The sequence below is a fragment of the Micrasema longulum genome, unplaced genomic scaffold, assembly GCF_059751315.1.
Source record: "Micrasema longulum isolate JH-2025_06_02 unplaced genomic scaffold, ASM5975131v1 h1tg001368l, whole genome shotgun sequence".
Classification (NCBI taxonomy): Eukaryota; Metazoa; Arthropoda; class Insecta; order Trichoptera; family Brachycentridae; genus Micrasema; species Micrasema longulum.
Genome location: NW_028278554.1, coordinates 91,674 through 108,621, shown reverse-complemented (window position 1 = coordinate 108,621; position 16,948 = coordinate 91,674). Strand labels below are relative to the sequence as shown.

Here is a 16,948-nt window from a genome sequence, read left to right as displayed (position 1 = left end):
AACATTTTTGCTTAAATCGTTAAACAGATATCATTTCAAGACATGTAAAGAGTTTGTTCAATAAAAAAATAAAAAAATAATGATACAACCGTATTTTTTGTTCCTTTCTGTACTATTATTAACAAAAATTTAAAACACAATTTGAATTCTATTTTCTTTTTTCTCTCTTGAATTTAACAATTTACACATTTTCTCCAACAGCATTTCAAAATTCTGCCACAATGAGTAAGGAATAAAATGTGTGAAACTGAACACAATTAATGATATTTTCCGCATGCCAGAATTTCCATAAATATTGGATTGAACAATATTAACAAATTACAACAGAACAGAATAACATTTTAGAGAAGGGTTTTTTGAAGGTCATCTTTCCCCTCTCCACCCTCATTGGGGCATGTGGCATTGTTAATTAATAAAATTAAGCGTATTTTAATTATTTGTTTCATAAAAATAACGTGATGAGTCTTATCCTTCAAATGCCAGTCCAGAAACAATGAAATATCTCTGTTTAACAACCTTTTAAATCAATATTTTAGATCCGCTCTGCCAGAAATTCAATCCAGGACCTCAAGAATTGTAGACGAATGCAACAACCACTACATAACAATGCCAATTTGTCCCTCATGGATTTTTTTTCATAAATTTCCGCAATTTTCTTTATCTACTCTAGTTGTTTAATAATACGATAACTGAAATGTCTTTTTTTTAAGTATATTATTTGAATGATTATTTTTAATGTTATTATAATAGATAAAATTCACCTTTTATCACTGCAATTTACAAAAAAAAACATAACAAGTTAAATATCGTTATTTTAGCATTGACAGATTTTGATAATAAAAGCAAAATATATAAACCGATTAAAATATCAATTATGTGTAACTAACTCGTGAAATAAAATCAGTAAAATTAAACGAATTAATTATTATTTGTTTAATATCTTAACCGAGATCTAAGAATTGCTCCTGGCCTGTTATTATCTGATATAAGTGATCACTTTATACATTGTTTAAAATAAACCAGTCTTCGTTATGTTAAAGATTTCCAAATCACCTCAATTCTCGGAAGATGCATTAGTATATTTACATGTATAGACATATTTATGTGTGTCATAATTAAAAACCGGATTATTTCATATTTGCATGTAATTGCATTTATGTATATGCGTTAGTATGTTTAGACTATTTTTACAAGTTTGAGCGTATGTTACCAAAAACCTGCAAATGGGGCATATTGTCACAATTTTAATAAATTTTTAAAACTGCAGTCGACTAAAACGATGAAACGTTTGACTCGTATGAGCCACCGAGCGCTCTAAACTGCCGCTTGATTTTTGTCTAAGAAAAAAAGTGGTTTAAATGCATTCATGACTCAAAACAACAAAATTTAAACTTAGGCAGTGTATTTCTAGGGGTGCGATACATTTATAAACGTTCAATATCTTTATAAAATATATATCTTTGAAATATTTTGAGGCTTTCCGTAAATTGATTGTCGCAAGGATAAATGATATTTTTGACGTTAAATTTGTTAGAAACAGGAATAAAACATATTTAAGAAGGTAATGTGTAATTTTAGGCATATACAGGGCTTATGACATGTCATTGACTGGTTGAAGTAGCCGCTTTGCACATTGTGTAACAATTATCATTCTGCTTATGTTTGACCATCAATATTTCCTCAACTGATCCATCTGTTAACTTTTGTGAAGTAAAATAAATGAAACCATAATCGTGTGGGTGAGATTCATCCAGCTGAATCAATTTACCGACTAGGCAACGCCTGAAAACAATTTTCAAATTTTTAAACTTCTTTTACCTGTAAATTTTACAAAGTTTTGAGCATAACCAAATGTTTTTAACCCCTAGGGAGTTTAAAATGACTAATAACTCTCTAGGGAGGAAATTTAACCACTCTGCAAACATTTGGGCATTCCCAAAATTTTGTTTATATTTATAGGACTCATATTGAAAAAATAAACTGCATAAAATTTTTTTCGTTTCGTACTTGCAGTAGAGTTGAGTATTTGATCCAAAAACATGAGTCATCTTATGACTTGACGCTTTAAATGTTAAGAACTGAAATGGCATAATGAATAAGTGTACCTTAAATTGTCCTACTCTCCACCTAAATTTCTACTTCTAAGTGTTTTTGGGAGATATTGTACACAACACTAAATACTTATTGTGTGAAATTTATTTATGCTAGTTTCTACGACCAAAACTGTTCTTATGAATGAAAGAACAAAGGAATTACATCTTTGAGAAATATTTTAGCAAAACTTTAATTATTCATTTCATCATCATCATTTCACAATCATCATTTCACAATCATCATTTTAAATATTTTAGCAAGACTTTAATTATTCATTTATTAATATTTGGTTCCATAAACTTTTAACATAATAACAATAAAACCAGTGAAAAAAAATACACCAAAAATTAGCATAAAATTTGAAAAAAAACCAAAAAACATCGAGAAAAGTATACAATAGTAAACAGGATTTATATGTTAAAAAGAAATATTACATATGTAACAAATAAAAATATTAACCTTTATTATAGAAAGGTAAATTGAAGAAAATAGCAGTTTTAAAAAAAGGGAAAAGAAGAAAAAAAAAAGAAGAAAATAATGAAAGAAAAAGAAAATGCTTTAATAGGAAAGTTAAAAAGTTTACTCCACGGTTTACAAAAATATTTACTTAACAATAATAAATTTATAAAATAATTATTTACTGTTGGTCTCGTAGTGTAATGGTCAGTGCATTTTGCCTACCATGCAAGAGGTCTCGAGTTCGATTCCCGACATGGTTGACATGAAATGAACGAATGAATTTATTTAAAAAGGTGTTTTTACACTAGAATATTTCATAGTCCCTAGACTGGTACCTGAAGCCTAAGACCGATTACCTTACCTTCATGTAATGAAAATGATCAAGATACGCTGCAATTGGTGTACTAATGCAGTGCTCTATGCACCATTAGGTGTGGAAAGGTAATGATGATGATGAAAAATTATTCATACAAGAGTAAAGAGTTTAAACAAAAGAGAAAAACACATCGTTATGTGAATTTTCAATTGTTAATTCTTTTTTAAAACACGGGACTTTATCATCAGCGGCGTGGTACAGAATAAATCTAAATCATCACTGTATTAATTTGTAAGTCGCTGCATGAGAATAATTGTCGAATTCATTGAATAATTTTATTTGAATCAACATCATTTCCAATATTATTCATGGAGATAAAACCAATCTTCTTATGAATCTACCAACTAGTAGTTAATTAATATCCGTACTAGCTTAACTTAAAGGTATTAAAAATGTCTATATTTTGCCGATAAATTACTGCTAACAAAGCACATTAAAATAATAAAAAAAACAGTAATAATTATAGACTGATCATCTTACCTTCATGAAGCAATGCATTGCCCTATGCACCATTAGGTGCCGAAAGAGACAGATGATGATATTATTTATTTTCAACCTCCCACTCTACATTATATTTTCCACAACAAGTAATTCACGATTTTTAGATAATGGTCTGAAAATAAAAATATACTGGTAAATACCAAGCAACTCAAATATTTCATTTACTTTTAAAAAAGGCAGGTATTAGTTGCGCAAGAAAAATATAAAATAATAAAATGACAAAAAATAACACAATATTTTTGGGTTTCTATGTATTATTAATATTTAACTTTAAGCCCAATAGGCGAAATTGTCTAGCATGAAATAGTGTGCGATAGTTACCGGGTAGTAAATTAATACAAAAATGAATTATCCATAAAAGTTTGTTTGAAATTGAGACAATGTCGCAGCGTGATATGTCAGTGGATACTAAAGCTTAGATCCGAAGGTCAATAGGCGTAAGCTTTGTTTTGGATTAAAGGCTGACACGTTATGGCTTCACACTAAAAACAGGCCGTGTTTACTTTATTTATTAGGCGTATATACCTTGTGACATAATCTTAAACATTGGAACATGAACAAGCAAATAATGAAACTCTTGTTTATGTTATATTTGCTTGCCGAGTGTTTCACTGATAGTGACAATACATACATAAATGAAAATGTATTTATTACTACAATAGGTAAATTTGTAAGTATAAATCAAGATTAACCATTACAAGGCTGGTATTCCGAACACAATTATAGCGCGGTAAAAACGCGTTTTTATGTACTAAATACACTATAGCGCGGTGTAAATACGTTTGAAATACCAGCCTAGGAGACTGCTGCTAGATATTGCATAGATTTATACACTATTAAGCGTGTTGTCAAGATTTTAATTAAAATTTATATTTATCCGATAATAATTTTGAATTTTTGTTTTTGCTATTGTTAAAAATGTGCATGTTTCCACTTTTCTCTTCAGCCTTAGGTGGGCCTTGGTTTAATCCAGGAGTCTCATCTACTCTTGCTGGTCTGCTGCCCTTCATCTCTATTTCCTCACTTCCAACATTGTCATATCTGCGCTGATGTAGTCCATCTAGCGCATTTTGGGCTTTCCTGGTCTTCGCCGTCCTTGCGGCACAGAGAGAGTTAGGCGTTTATTTATTTATTCGTTCATATTTTTCGCTTATAAACTATAATTAATAATAAAAATAATGTGATCTCACTGGGGTTTCCCGTGCCAAGAACACTTAACAATTTAGTTTTTTGAAATTACATTTTAGAATAAACAAAAAAGACTAACCTCAAAAACAAACATAATTAACAAATATTCAGACAGTTAAAAAGAGGTATTTATGTACATTTATGTTATTTATATTACAAAACACACAATGAAAATAACAAAAACCTAACATAAGCTATACAGTTGTGGAGCAGTTGATTCAGTATTGGTATGGGCAAATAAGACAATCCATTTTAATTCTACCTAGCTCCACTATCCATTTTTATAGCCTTTTTAAACATTTTATCATTACTAATTGCTTAAATAGATAGTGAAAGTAGGTTATAGATTTAATTGAATAATACTCAAAATCCGTTTGTCTGAAAGTGGTATTGATTTGTATTTGTTTAAGTGTTGAGGATCTAGTGATTATATTATTTGTATGTGATGTATTGTGGGGGTTATGTCTTTTATTTGAGTAAGAGGAGTTTTTGAATCTAAAAGTGAGTATTGTTTTAGCAAATAATTGTTTTGGTGTCATAAGTTGTGATTTATGGAATTTTTTTTCAGTAGAAGTCTGTATCGGGACTCTAAGTATTATTTTATTTATGGATTTTTGTGCAAATACACTATTTACAACTGTGTCACTTGCACCACCCCAACCGATTATACCGTACTCCAAAATTGAATGGCACAATGAAAAATAAATATTTAAAAGTTCCAATACATTGATTATATTTCGAATTGTTTTGAATATATACGGTAATCTCTTAAGTTTATTAGTAATATTTTCAATCTGCTGTTTCCACTTTAAATTTAAATCAATAATAACTTCTAAGTATAAGAAAATTATAATTATGTGGTTTGATGTTAAGATAATCATTTTGTGAATAGTTTTCTAGAACTGATTTGAAATGAAATGAAGTTAGTTTTAGATTTATTAATAGTTAAGTGATTAGTACTCGTATCTAGCCATGCCTTTACTATATTCAGATACGTAGTTTGATGTTAAGATAAGCATTTTGTGAATAGTTTCTAGAACCGATTTGAAATGAAATGAAGTTAGTTTTAGATTTATATATAGTTAAGTAATTAGTATCTAGCCATGCCTTTACTATATTCAGATATTTTTCGGATTTTCCATATGTTTCCTTTCATGTTTAATGGGGTTTTCGTCGTCCATTCTAATTATATGGCCAGCCCACCTCAAGCGTCCTACCACTTTCCATTATGTTGTATCCCAATTAAACGCGGGGCTCATGGCCTCAGAGAAATAGAAATACGTTATTATTTATTTGTAAGATATATGTATGTTTATTGATAAAATAAATAAAAACAGTAATAATAAAAAATAACTTATAATATTATTTGAATGCTGTAAAAATCACGTTCACTTTTTGTATTTTACTTGCTATTACTTTGATAAATATTAAATTACTTACCTAGCTACTTCTATGAAGTAATTTGCCAAAATTATATATATCTAAAAAGCATATTGTAATTCGATACTAACAAAAATCAGTTTTTTGGATAAACATGTATCAATAATATATTAAGTTTGTCCAAATTTTTGTAGACAACGACTGGATTCAACTTCCTGGGGAGCTGTTTATATTAACATATTACAACAGAGATTAAGAACATTTAAGAGAAGCTAATATAGAAGTCTACGCATCTACAGGGCTGCTGACCTGTCAATGGCTGGTTTCAGTGGCCAATTAACACACTGTGTAACATTCACCATTCTGCCCATATTTGAATATCTACATTCCTTCAATCCTTTCATTTGTTGATGTTTGTTAAGTAACAGAGCTGAAACCTTTATTAATGCGGGTGAGATTCATCTAATTGAATTATTTTACCTATATAAGTTCTAGGCAACGCCTGAAAATCTTATTTTTTCAATTACTTCTTCATGGACCAGGTGGATTTATCAACAATATTTTGAAGTTGTCCAAATTTTTCTAGACAATGACTGGATTAAACTTTCTTGGGAGCTGTTTGTATTTACCTATTACAACAGAGATGAAGGTGCAGCGGTGATGCAGTACTGAGCACGAAGGAAGTTAGCCGTAGGAAACTGGACTTCATTCAGAGACAAATAGCTATCGGGTCATTTAAGAGATAAAGAACAATTTTCCTGGTATCAGCTCAGGTTTTGAGTAGATTTCTTGATTTTGGTAATTTTCTGAATGGCTTACTTTTAGTAAAGAATATCACTCCAGATCCCAACACTCATATTTATTCTATATCTGAACCATTATTTAATCTGCATTTAGCAGAAAAATTCACATTAATGAAATATAAATCTTGTTCATAATAAGCGAGGTTCAGCTGGATTGACTTTCTCCCAAACCACGTGGTAAATTGAGCGCACGTTGCGCCGTAAATGCAAACGCTTGCCATTGCGGCCACGCATTTAGTCACTTAAAGTGCCTCTTAAATTTAAAATGCTTTTAATACTTTCGCTTATAAAAGTTTTCATAATAATAATGAAGAATTACTCATTTATTTAAACACGTCATCGTCCTATAGTTAAAAATAATACATTTTTAAATAACTTGTCGGCCTCGTCGTGGAGTGGTCAGCGCATTTGCTTTTCATGCACGAGGTCTTTGATTCAATTCCTGACATGCTTGATATGAAAAATTTATTTTAAAAGGCGTTTTTACAAAACAATATTTTGTAGTGTCATCTTACCTTCATGTAACAAAAAATGATCATGATACGCTGCGGTTTATTTACCAATGCAGTGCCCTATGCATCAGAATGTGCAGAAAGGGAATGATGATAAACAATTAAGTAAATCAATTAACTTTAATGGATTGGTATATAAATATAAATTAGTTAAACTATACTAGTAGAACATCAAACTAGATCTTAAATAAAATTTACATTCACATACCGAATCGCAACTAGAAACTGCCAAATGTTCAGTCCTTATTTTGAATGTACTAATTATGCGTTGTATAATACCTTGGATGGCCTAGAAAGGAATAATAATTTGGTGTGCGGTGATGTATATTGTCTTAAAACATTTTTAAAATTCATCATCATTCAAATTTATATCGGGTTTTGGTCCTGTGGCTATTGTCTCGGACTCACGGACCAAAGGTCTGTGGTTCGAATCCCACTCTACCCCAACTTGATTCCATTTTCTAATAGTGAGTTATTTACAACTCGTCGAAAATGCCCACAAAATTAAATATTTGGGTAAATCATAAGAACGCAAACATTTCTTTAAAAAAAAAAAAAAATTTTGCATTTTGTTTTTTCCTCTAAATTATTTCTTAAATGACTATGTTTTACATGGGATTTTTTTGCATTTATATGAAAAGAAAATAAGAGTACAATATTTGATATTTAAAAACGAAGAAAAGTTGAGAATACTTTTTATATAACCACTAATATAAAATCCTTTTGCCAGCAGGATTTTATATTTATGTAACAATATGGGAAGATAACAAATAATACGATTAAAAACCTCTTTTTGAGGATTTGCGAAGTGGCAATCTTCTAGTAACGAGGCATCAGTCTTAACGCCAACACTTCAAACATACTGAAAAAAAAATAATTTGCATAATAGGAAGACGTAAATCCCTGGACAGCTTAAATAAATCGAGCCAAGGAAAATATAAAATAAAGTCAAGACTCTGAATTTAAAGAAGGCACTTAAGAAGCCAAAAATGCTTAAGTGATTTTGTGATGTTTTAAAGGGCGTAGATAATCACATTTCGAAGTATTGTGCTTTGTTAAGAGCTTAAAGATAAATAATTCAAAGACACAAATATAGGATTAAAAAGCGCGGCCATATATAGGCAGAATGGATAATGTTACGCAGTGTGTAAAGTGGCCAAGTAAACCAGCCTATGACAGATCATACGCCTTGTAGATGCCTTTAAAAATATATTTCCTTCCCGAAAACGTTATTTATCTTTGTTGTTATATGTTTAGTAAAAATGTCATAGAACATTAAAAAATAATTAATCTAACAATTATTCAGAAATTAAGAAGTGTGGAAAGTTGATTAAACAAAATAACATTTTAAATGTATTGAACTTTTGAATAAAATTGAAAAAAATATGTTTGTAAAGAAATTAAAACAAAAATGTTTTGAGTATGTCCAAATGCTTGCAAACGGAGTTATTCATATTCAAATTTCTGACAACAAAGAAAGAAATCATTTTCGACAGGACATTCAAACAGGAAAAACAGCCAGTCTGCAAGCATTTGGACGTACTCAAAACATTGTTGAATTAACCACTTGGCAAAAGAAGAAGATTCAAAATTTGACAATTCTTTTCAAGCTATGCTTTGTAGGTGAATTGGTTCAGCCAGATGAATCTTACACACATGATAAAGGTTTCAGCTCTTTTACTTCACAAAAGTAAACAGATAGAAGAGTTGAGAAAATGTGGATGCTTAAATATAGACAAAATAGCGAATGTTACACAGTGTGTTAAGTGGCCACTTAAACCAGCCAGTGACAGGTCATAAGCCCTGTTAATGCCTAGACCTCCATATTCCCTTCTCAAAAATGTTTTCCCTCTCTGTTGTCACCAATTTGAATTAAAACAATTTTGAATAATATAAAAATGTGGTCTTATCTAGAACTACTAAGTACTTGTCTCTCTCTTCTAGTAATACAAGAGTGAGACCGCCCTGTAGGTACTTAACTTCGCTTTAAAAGAATATTGCCTAGAGTATGAAGTCTATTGATGGCTGCATTAATTTTTCAGCGTATGAAGTACCACGTATGTAAAATATACTGTTTTTTTTTTCTAAATAAACCTTTGAAAATCTCATTTTTTTAGTGCTCAAAAACATTGCATTAATCCATGAAGGTCAGTTTGATTCATAAAGAACCTACTTCTTCCACCCAATAAACAATATAAAATGGCAAAAAAAGCTAAGAAAATCGTTCACTCTTGTCGAGTGCTATTCATACAAAAGGCTGAGTAAATATGCAGCCACCTGCATGAGTAGGGAGTTTTATATTCTATTACACAGCAAAGCCCAGAATTCTGCATCCATGTCACACACAAGACTGTATTTTCATCAGCCTGAACGTAAATTTCTTCTTAAAGCTTTTAAAAAATACATTTATTTCATATTCATACATAATGTCAAAATAGGCAAGGTCTTTCGTAGTTTATAAAACTGAGTTAACTTATAAAATGTAAAACGTTTTTAAATTTAATTCATTTTAATTTTTGTTCGCCTCATGGTTTAAGGGTCGTCCCGTTTTTATACCATGCAAGAGGTCTCATATGTGATTTCAGATACCATGATATTATTATTAATTTATGTTCCTAATAACTACCTTAGTTATAGGCAGCTTAAGCTGTTTTATCTTTCTGCTTGCAGAACCAGCTCGCCAATAGCAATGCCAGTAGGAAAAGCAACTCAACCGTATCTCTTCGGATATCGACAAATTTTGTGTCACTGAAAAAAAAGTTCAGGGAAGTAGCTTCCTTTTATTCAAATAACTGTGAATTTTTATTTTACCGTTTTATCATATTTTAATTGTATCGATTTTTTTTTTCTTATTATGCCTTCAATAAATATTTGTAATGTGCATAAGTGTATTAAATAAATTAATTAAAAATTGAAATAAAGTAAAACATGGAATTGGCAATTGAAGAAAAAACTCAGTGAATGCAATCGACGTGCGGTAGCTTAGACGAATGTGTGGTAAATAAATGTATGAAAGGGTTACGTGGGATTAATTCAGGCGAGAGTGCAAATATTAGATGGGTGAAATTGATGAGATTGAGGAAAGGTTGAGGTTATGTTGAACGAATGGATGACAAAATGATAGTAAAACAGATATATTTGGCAGAATAAATGGTAAGGTACAAGGTGGACGAACAAGAAAGGCGTGGCATGATCAGATAAATCAAAATCTCAAGTCAGGCAGTGGCGAGCCGTGATTTATTTAGTATATAATCGACAAAAAATGTTCATTAATTTGTACTTACATATAAGTACCTCATTATGTAAGTAAAATTATTATAAATGACTATTTTTTCTGTGGTTCTGTGAAAATCAACTCAAACAACAATTATTAATAATCACTCGATATACGTAGCTTTATTCTACACTATTTGAAGACAAAAATTGTACAAAATTCTATAAACAAATATCACAATGACATTCAGTGCAGTAACTGTCAATACTTAGCACTGGCCGATGTTTTAAAAAATGTATAATCCAAAAAATGGCCACTACAAACGCCACACGTCTTATATGATACAAAATAAATATGTATATATAAGTGTGGAAGACGCTAAGAATGTATTGCATAATAACGTGTCTGGCGGTCTATTCTCTCCGCTTATCCCTACGGGGAAACGGCGTTTTAGTAGTGGTAGTAATTATATCCCTTTCCACACCCAGTAGGCACTGCATTCGTAAACCAAATGAAGCGTATCTTAATCATCTATTACAAAACAGTTTCAGATTTCAAAACAGGAACAAATATGAATTAACTGGACATAACGCAGCTTAAAAAACCTTTTTAATCAACAAAAACACACGAAAAACACTCGTCTAGAGTTTAATTTCTATTCTTCATTCGCCTGGACATATCGAAATTCCCAACATGGTTGACATTGAATATTTATTTAAAAACGGTGATTTTTCGCAACAATACACATATAAAAGTCCCTAAACTGGCCTTTGGAACAGAAGACTGATCAGTCTGACCAATTTACCTTCGATAGTCTGATCAGTCTGACCATCTTATATTCGATAGTGATAAAAATGATCGATGTATTCTGAGATCAGTGTCCAATGCAAAGTCATATACACCATTGTGTGCAGGTAACAGAATGATGATTATGATAATTCGTTTGATGTAGCATTTTTATATTATTGTAATTTTTAAAAATGCAATGAGGAAGTTCAGAGATTTTTTCTATTTTTTTTCGTTAATAGACTATCAAACTAAGCGAAAAAATAATATTTTATATACATATGGTGTTATCATCGCTACGGTTTTCCAATTAAAAAAATAAATTAATCACTCTGCGCTTGACATCACTAGTTTTTTTCTGTGAGTTGTCCTGATTGGTGGGTCGATTTCCCGGAAACTGTAAATCTATATACACTATCATTAGTTGATAAAAAATAACTCTTTAAAAAATTTTAACTAGTTCATTTTTTGACAAAATTTCTATTTGAATCAATAAATTTGTGTAAAACAACTTTGCTTTCGTATAAACAAATTTATTTTTCATAAATAATTGGTTGAAAACAAACATGTTTTATATTTATTTTAGTTCATTTTTGTTTATTACTTCATTTTAGAGAACATTTGCCGTACAATCAAACGCTTTAGTTTCTTCCGCGTATAAGAAAACATTTTAATTGTTTTACTAATTATGTAGCTGCATTATAAAGAATTTAAGAAAAAATCATTTATCGATACTTATGCCTTTCACTTCATAACTAATAATTATAATAACTATTGTGAATTAAAACATTTATTTAAAAATATACTCTGTAATACATTTGAGAGTGGGCGTACCACCGCGCGTAGCAAGATTTGTTGACATTCTTAATTCAAAGCAGTTTCAAACATAATATTCTACATCATTCTCTTCTTTAAACAAATATTTTAATGTGTTTTTTTACCTTATTTAAAGAATTAAGTGTCTTCGACTAAGGTATGTCCTTGAGCTTTTAAAAACATCTCGAAACATCCTTTGAATGGTATTCACAAAACAGCATTATTTTTTCATAATTCACGAATACTCCACTAACTCACTTTTAATTATAAAACTATCGTAAATTATAAATAATTATTTTTAACTATTCACTATCAACCGAAAACGTTTAACTTTTTAAGTGTTCTTTTCAGAAATCAGATGTCGAAACAAATAATTAATGAACTGTTTTTAAACACGAAACAAATTTCAATTAAAATTCATATAAATTTCACGAATAAATTATTTTTTTAGGGAGTCAAAATTTTCAACTGACACTATTTTTAAATGATTTTTAACGGTTTTACGTGGTCAAGTTTTCATCAAGATTCAAATGATTGTTTTAACGTTCTTTTTTATTTATTTGCGCATTTCATAAACACTCCGCTGTCATTGTTTATAGCCGCGAATATGTCTAAAATAATTACATTTGATCGGCGTTGATTCCGTCGTAACCGGCCTACGACCTACGAACAAAGCTGTAGTCGCGAACTAACTGGGCGTCCGAAACCTGCCGTCTCGCTCTGATCGGCGAGGATTGCCGAAGCCCGGCGAAGTGTGCCGAACGCGTCGACTTATTGATGTGTTGAACGTTTAAAATGGGCAGTGCGCAGCGTTACGGCAAAACTTACGCGCTCCGAATATTGGCGCTTTTGATCTTCGGTTTGAAAAGGCATCATGACAATAATTAAGAAAACCTTTATTATGTACGTAGTTTACGCCAAATTGATACCTTTTTCGAATAAATGTCTTCGTCAATAGATTTAGAAAACACGTGAGCAAAGGTCAACTGCTGAGTATAATAAGAAACGACAAACTTTATCGGTAAAGCTAACTTCAGACGAGGACAATATGTACAATAGACGGGACATAAATGTGTCATCCAAGCTCCACAAACAGCCTCGACTGCGCAGGAAAAGACATCGGCACAATACGAAAAACGAATCTAAGTTTTTTATTTTTCTTAACGGATATTCAGGACAACAAAAAAGCAAATAAGGTTTAACATTTTCATAAATAAATATATCACTACAAAATATAAACCAAACAGTATTGTCTGAAAACAAAATAAATCAGTAAAAATGCTTTCAAAAACGGAGATATTGGCAAATCTAGGACTAAGGTAGATAAAGTCGTTAACATCACATGCTACGCAGACGATGCAACCATAGTGGCAGAATCAAAAGAAGTCATGTAACGTAGGTTTCATCTAGCATCTCAGGAATTTAATATGAGCAATTGAGCATCTACCTCAGTTTTTACAGGTACAGACCATTTTATTAAAAATTGAGTTACAGGAGTTCCGAGTAAGTCTTTATTTGTGAAATTAAAATTAAGAAGAAAAAATCATAACTTATGTCAGGGGTTATTTAATAAATTTTGTCCTAAGTTGTGGTCATTATTTATGCCTATTTCATAAAAAAAACTTTAAGGCTCTATTTCTGCTGATTTGTGTTTTGGTCTGAGCACCAAAGAGATGAAAACTTATGGTAGATGATTAGACATTATACAGTTTTTCACAGTTGCTGTGCAATAAAAGCATTTTTTCATCACCAACTCTGCACATTTCTGCGTAACATCACGTCTGGGCACGATGAAAAGAATGAATGCATGTAAGGTTCTCGAATTGAAATGCTATTTTTTAGCGGTAATAACGTGTCTTTAAGTGTCTTAAAGGACCCTTTTTCCATACAAACTGTCATGTCTTAATCAAAATGGCGGTCCACCTCTTTTGATTGGAAATACAATAAGGCAAATTGTAATTTAATGACATGTAAATACCTACCTCATTTAATCCATTTATAGTTACACTGCTTGGTAAAACTGGGCCCTTTTTTAATGAAAAATTATAGAAATATTTGAATAAATAAAATGGGAAATAAAACATTGAGAATAAAATGATTTCCCATGAGGCTTCGTAGGTTGGACTGATTTTTTGTTTGGTTTTATTTTTGGACAAGGTTTAAGTCCCGTGGCAGGATCATAAGTCTCCGAACCCAGAACATCAGAACCCCACTCTACTTCAACTTGATTAAATTTTTTAATTGTGCTTTATTTACAATTCGTTGAAAATGGCGCCCGAAATTGAAATATTTGAGTAAATCATGAAACCGCAAATATAAAAACGTGAACAATTAATTAACTGCCCATTTTTTATGAACATAAAGTTTAAATATATTTTTTTGTAACGATTGCGTAAGAGATTTTTTTTTTGTATTTAATTTAAGATATGACTAAAATTTTGTTTTAATTACAAAAAAACATACCCAAGCGTTTCATTTTAACATCTCAAAATCAAATTGGGTGACATTGCAGTATGTCTGTTTGCGAGAGGTAAACTACTACTGTACTCAAATATGATGAAACTGAGTAATTGCTATGCCGAAATCGAATTATTTATCCTTTATTACATATCGAAGCTATACTGACAGAATACCTTAAGTCAACAGTATTTACAATATATTTCAAATATTTCTTAATATAGGTGCAATATGTTAATTTATGCTTTCTCAAGAATAAAGATTACTCTTTCAAAGCTTAAAACAATATATATAAAAAATGTAGAGATATAATGCGTTGAAAGAATTAAAAAGCTTTAATTGCGATTATCTCGGAACTTGTTTAAAAGACTCAATGAATTCTGTCAGTAAAGCCTCGATATCTAATAGCGTTAACTTTTCATTTCTTTACTAAAAAAGTTTTTTTTCCCCCACCAAATTAGAGGATTAGGACAGTAAGAAATCACACAGTACTCTCAAAGATTTTCAAAATGTTTGTTTTAACATTTACCATTCTGCCTAAGACAATCATAAGCCCTGTAAATTTCTAGAGTTCCATATTTCCTTCTCGAAAATGTTTTCCTGCTACAGAGCAGTTGCAACAGTGCAACAAATTTATTTGTAAATAACTTCCTAGGGAGGAAATCCAGCCACCCTTCAAACATTTATTTGGACATACTTAAAACTTTGTTGAATTAACCAACTGGTAAAAGAAGAAGTATAAAAATTGGAAAATTGTTTTCAGGCGTTGCCTAGTAGGTGAATTGGTTCAGCCGGATGAATCTTACCCACATGATAAAGGATTCTACTCTTTTACTTCAAAAAAGTCAACAGATGTAAGAGTTGAGGAAATGTGAATGTTAAAACATAGACAAAATGGTAAATGTTACACAGTTTGTAAATGAACCACTTGAATCCAATGACAGGTCACAAATTCTGTAAATGCCTAGACTTCCATATTTCCTTCATAAAAATGTTTGTTCTCCCTGTTGCAAGAAATTTATATATTTAAATAACTCCCGAAGGAGAAAATCCAGCCAGCCTGCAAACATTTGGACATACTGAAAACATTGTTGAAGGTGATATGTATTTGTTTTATTAAATAACTCTTAAAAGACTTTGTTTAATAATCCCTTTGCGAACGGTGATTTAACATCGTGTTACCTTAAACAAAAGACGGAATATCCTAAAACTCCGACATAAAAAAAAAAACAAAAAAATATGGAGACATACACTTTAATATTTTTTTTTGCACAATTTATAAAAAAAAAACATAAAATTCACCACTCATAATTCACGCGTACGTCCTCCATCACTGTCAACAGCCGACTGAACTTGTTTCACACACCACTGGCTACGGCGGCTACAGAATAGCGTCTCTGTCTTCCTTGTTATGTGTTTTATTTTCGCGCTCTCTCTAATACAGATGTATTGCTGTATTTGCGGACATCATTCTTCGGGTAGCGAGGTATAATATTTTTTGTAATTAACTCCAGCATAGTTATAGAAATTTTCCTTTTCAAATCTGGTGTAAAAATTACCATTCGGAGATTATAAAAAATACAACCTCATCATCAAAAAAAATAAGAGAGAAATATCAAGTATTGTATCGTATGTTGACTAGTGTGACATCACAGACACACAAGATTCAACAATGGCATTAACGTACGAGACAATGACATAACAATCACCAAAAATTAAGTCATACAAAAATACACCAGACAGCAGCACTACCCCTATAGTAAACCAAGGAATAATGCAAGATACTCAAAAATACTTTATAATGGACTTGCACCGGGTTGCGGTCCTGTGGCTAGTGTTGCGAACTAACGGATCAGAGATCCGAGGTTTGAACCTTACTTCACCCCAACTAGATTTCCATATTCTCATACAGAGCTATTTACAACTCGTTGAAAATGGACACGAAAACTGAACTATTGGGGTAAAATTATAAATATGCGAATACTTATTTTTTTTTTCAAGACAATATAAAACAATGAATTACCTTAGTTAATTAAAAATAATATTAGAGACAAATTTAAGATACGTTTAAAAGCAAATGATGTCTACTTAACACTGACTTGACGAGATATAACATGACTTGATATTAAAATTAGTTTAGATCTGACCCTTGCGGGATTTTTAAAGCTTCAAATAAGCAAAAATATAAGAAAAATAAATACACAAAGTTTCGTTTATTTCTTCAAACTTTTTCTTAATACAAACTTAGTGTTTTGGAAATATATTCCTGTCTATCTTTGTCCAGAAAATTTCATTTTCAGTACGGTAGCCGTCTAGAAAATATGGCAAAGAGCATATTTCACTCTAAGACAACGAGTTTATT

The 16,948-nt window shown here is 30.9% G+C and overlaps 1 protein-coding gene and 1 long non-coding RNA gene across 3 annotated transcripts in view; one reads left to right on the top strand and one right to left on the bottom strand.

The window, feature by feature from the left end:
* LOC148275650 (limbic system-associated membrane protein-like) overlaps positions 1 to 12,825 on the bottom strand; it is a 107,305-nt gene extending 94,480 nt beyond the window's left edge. Inside the window, exon 1 of one of the 2 annotated variants that reach the window (XM_088235379.1) lies at positions 12,255 to 12,825. The gene's annotated coding sequence lies outside the window, so the exon portion shown is untranslated. The remainder of the gene's footprint in view (positions 1 to 12,254) is intronic. The other variant, XM_088235380.1, reaches the window with a different exon arrangement.
* LOC148275649 (uncharacterized) overlaps positions 1 to 16,948 on the top strand; it is a 116,044-nt gene that overhangs the window by 42,523 nt on the left and 56,573 nt on the right. The gene's annotated exons all lie outside the window — the stretch shown is intronic.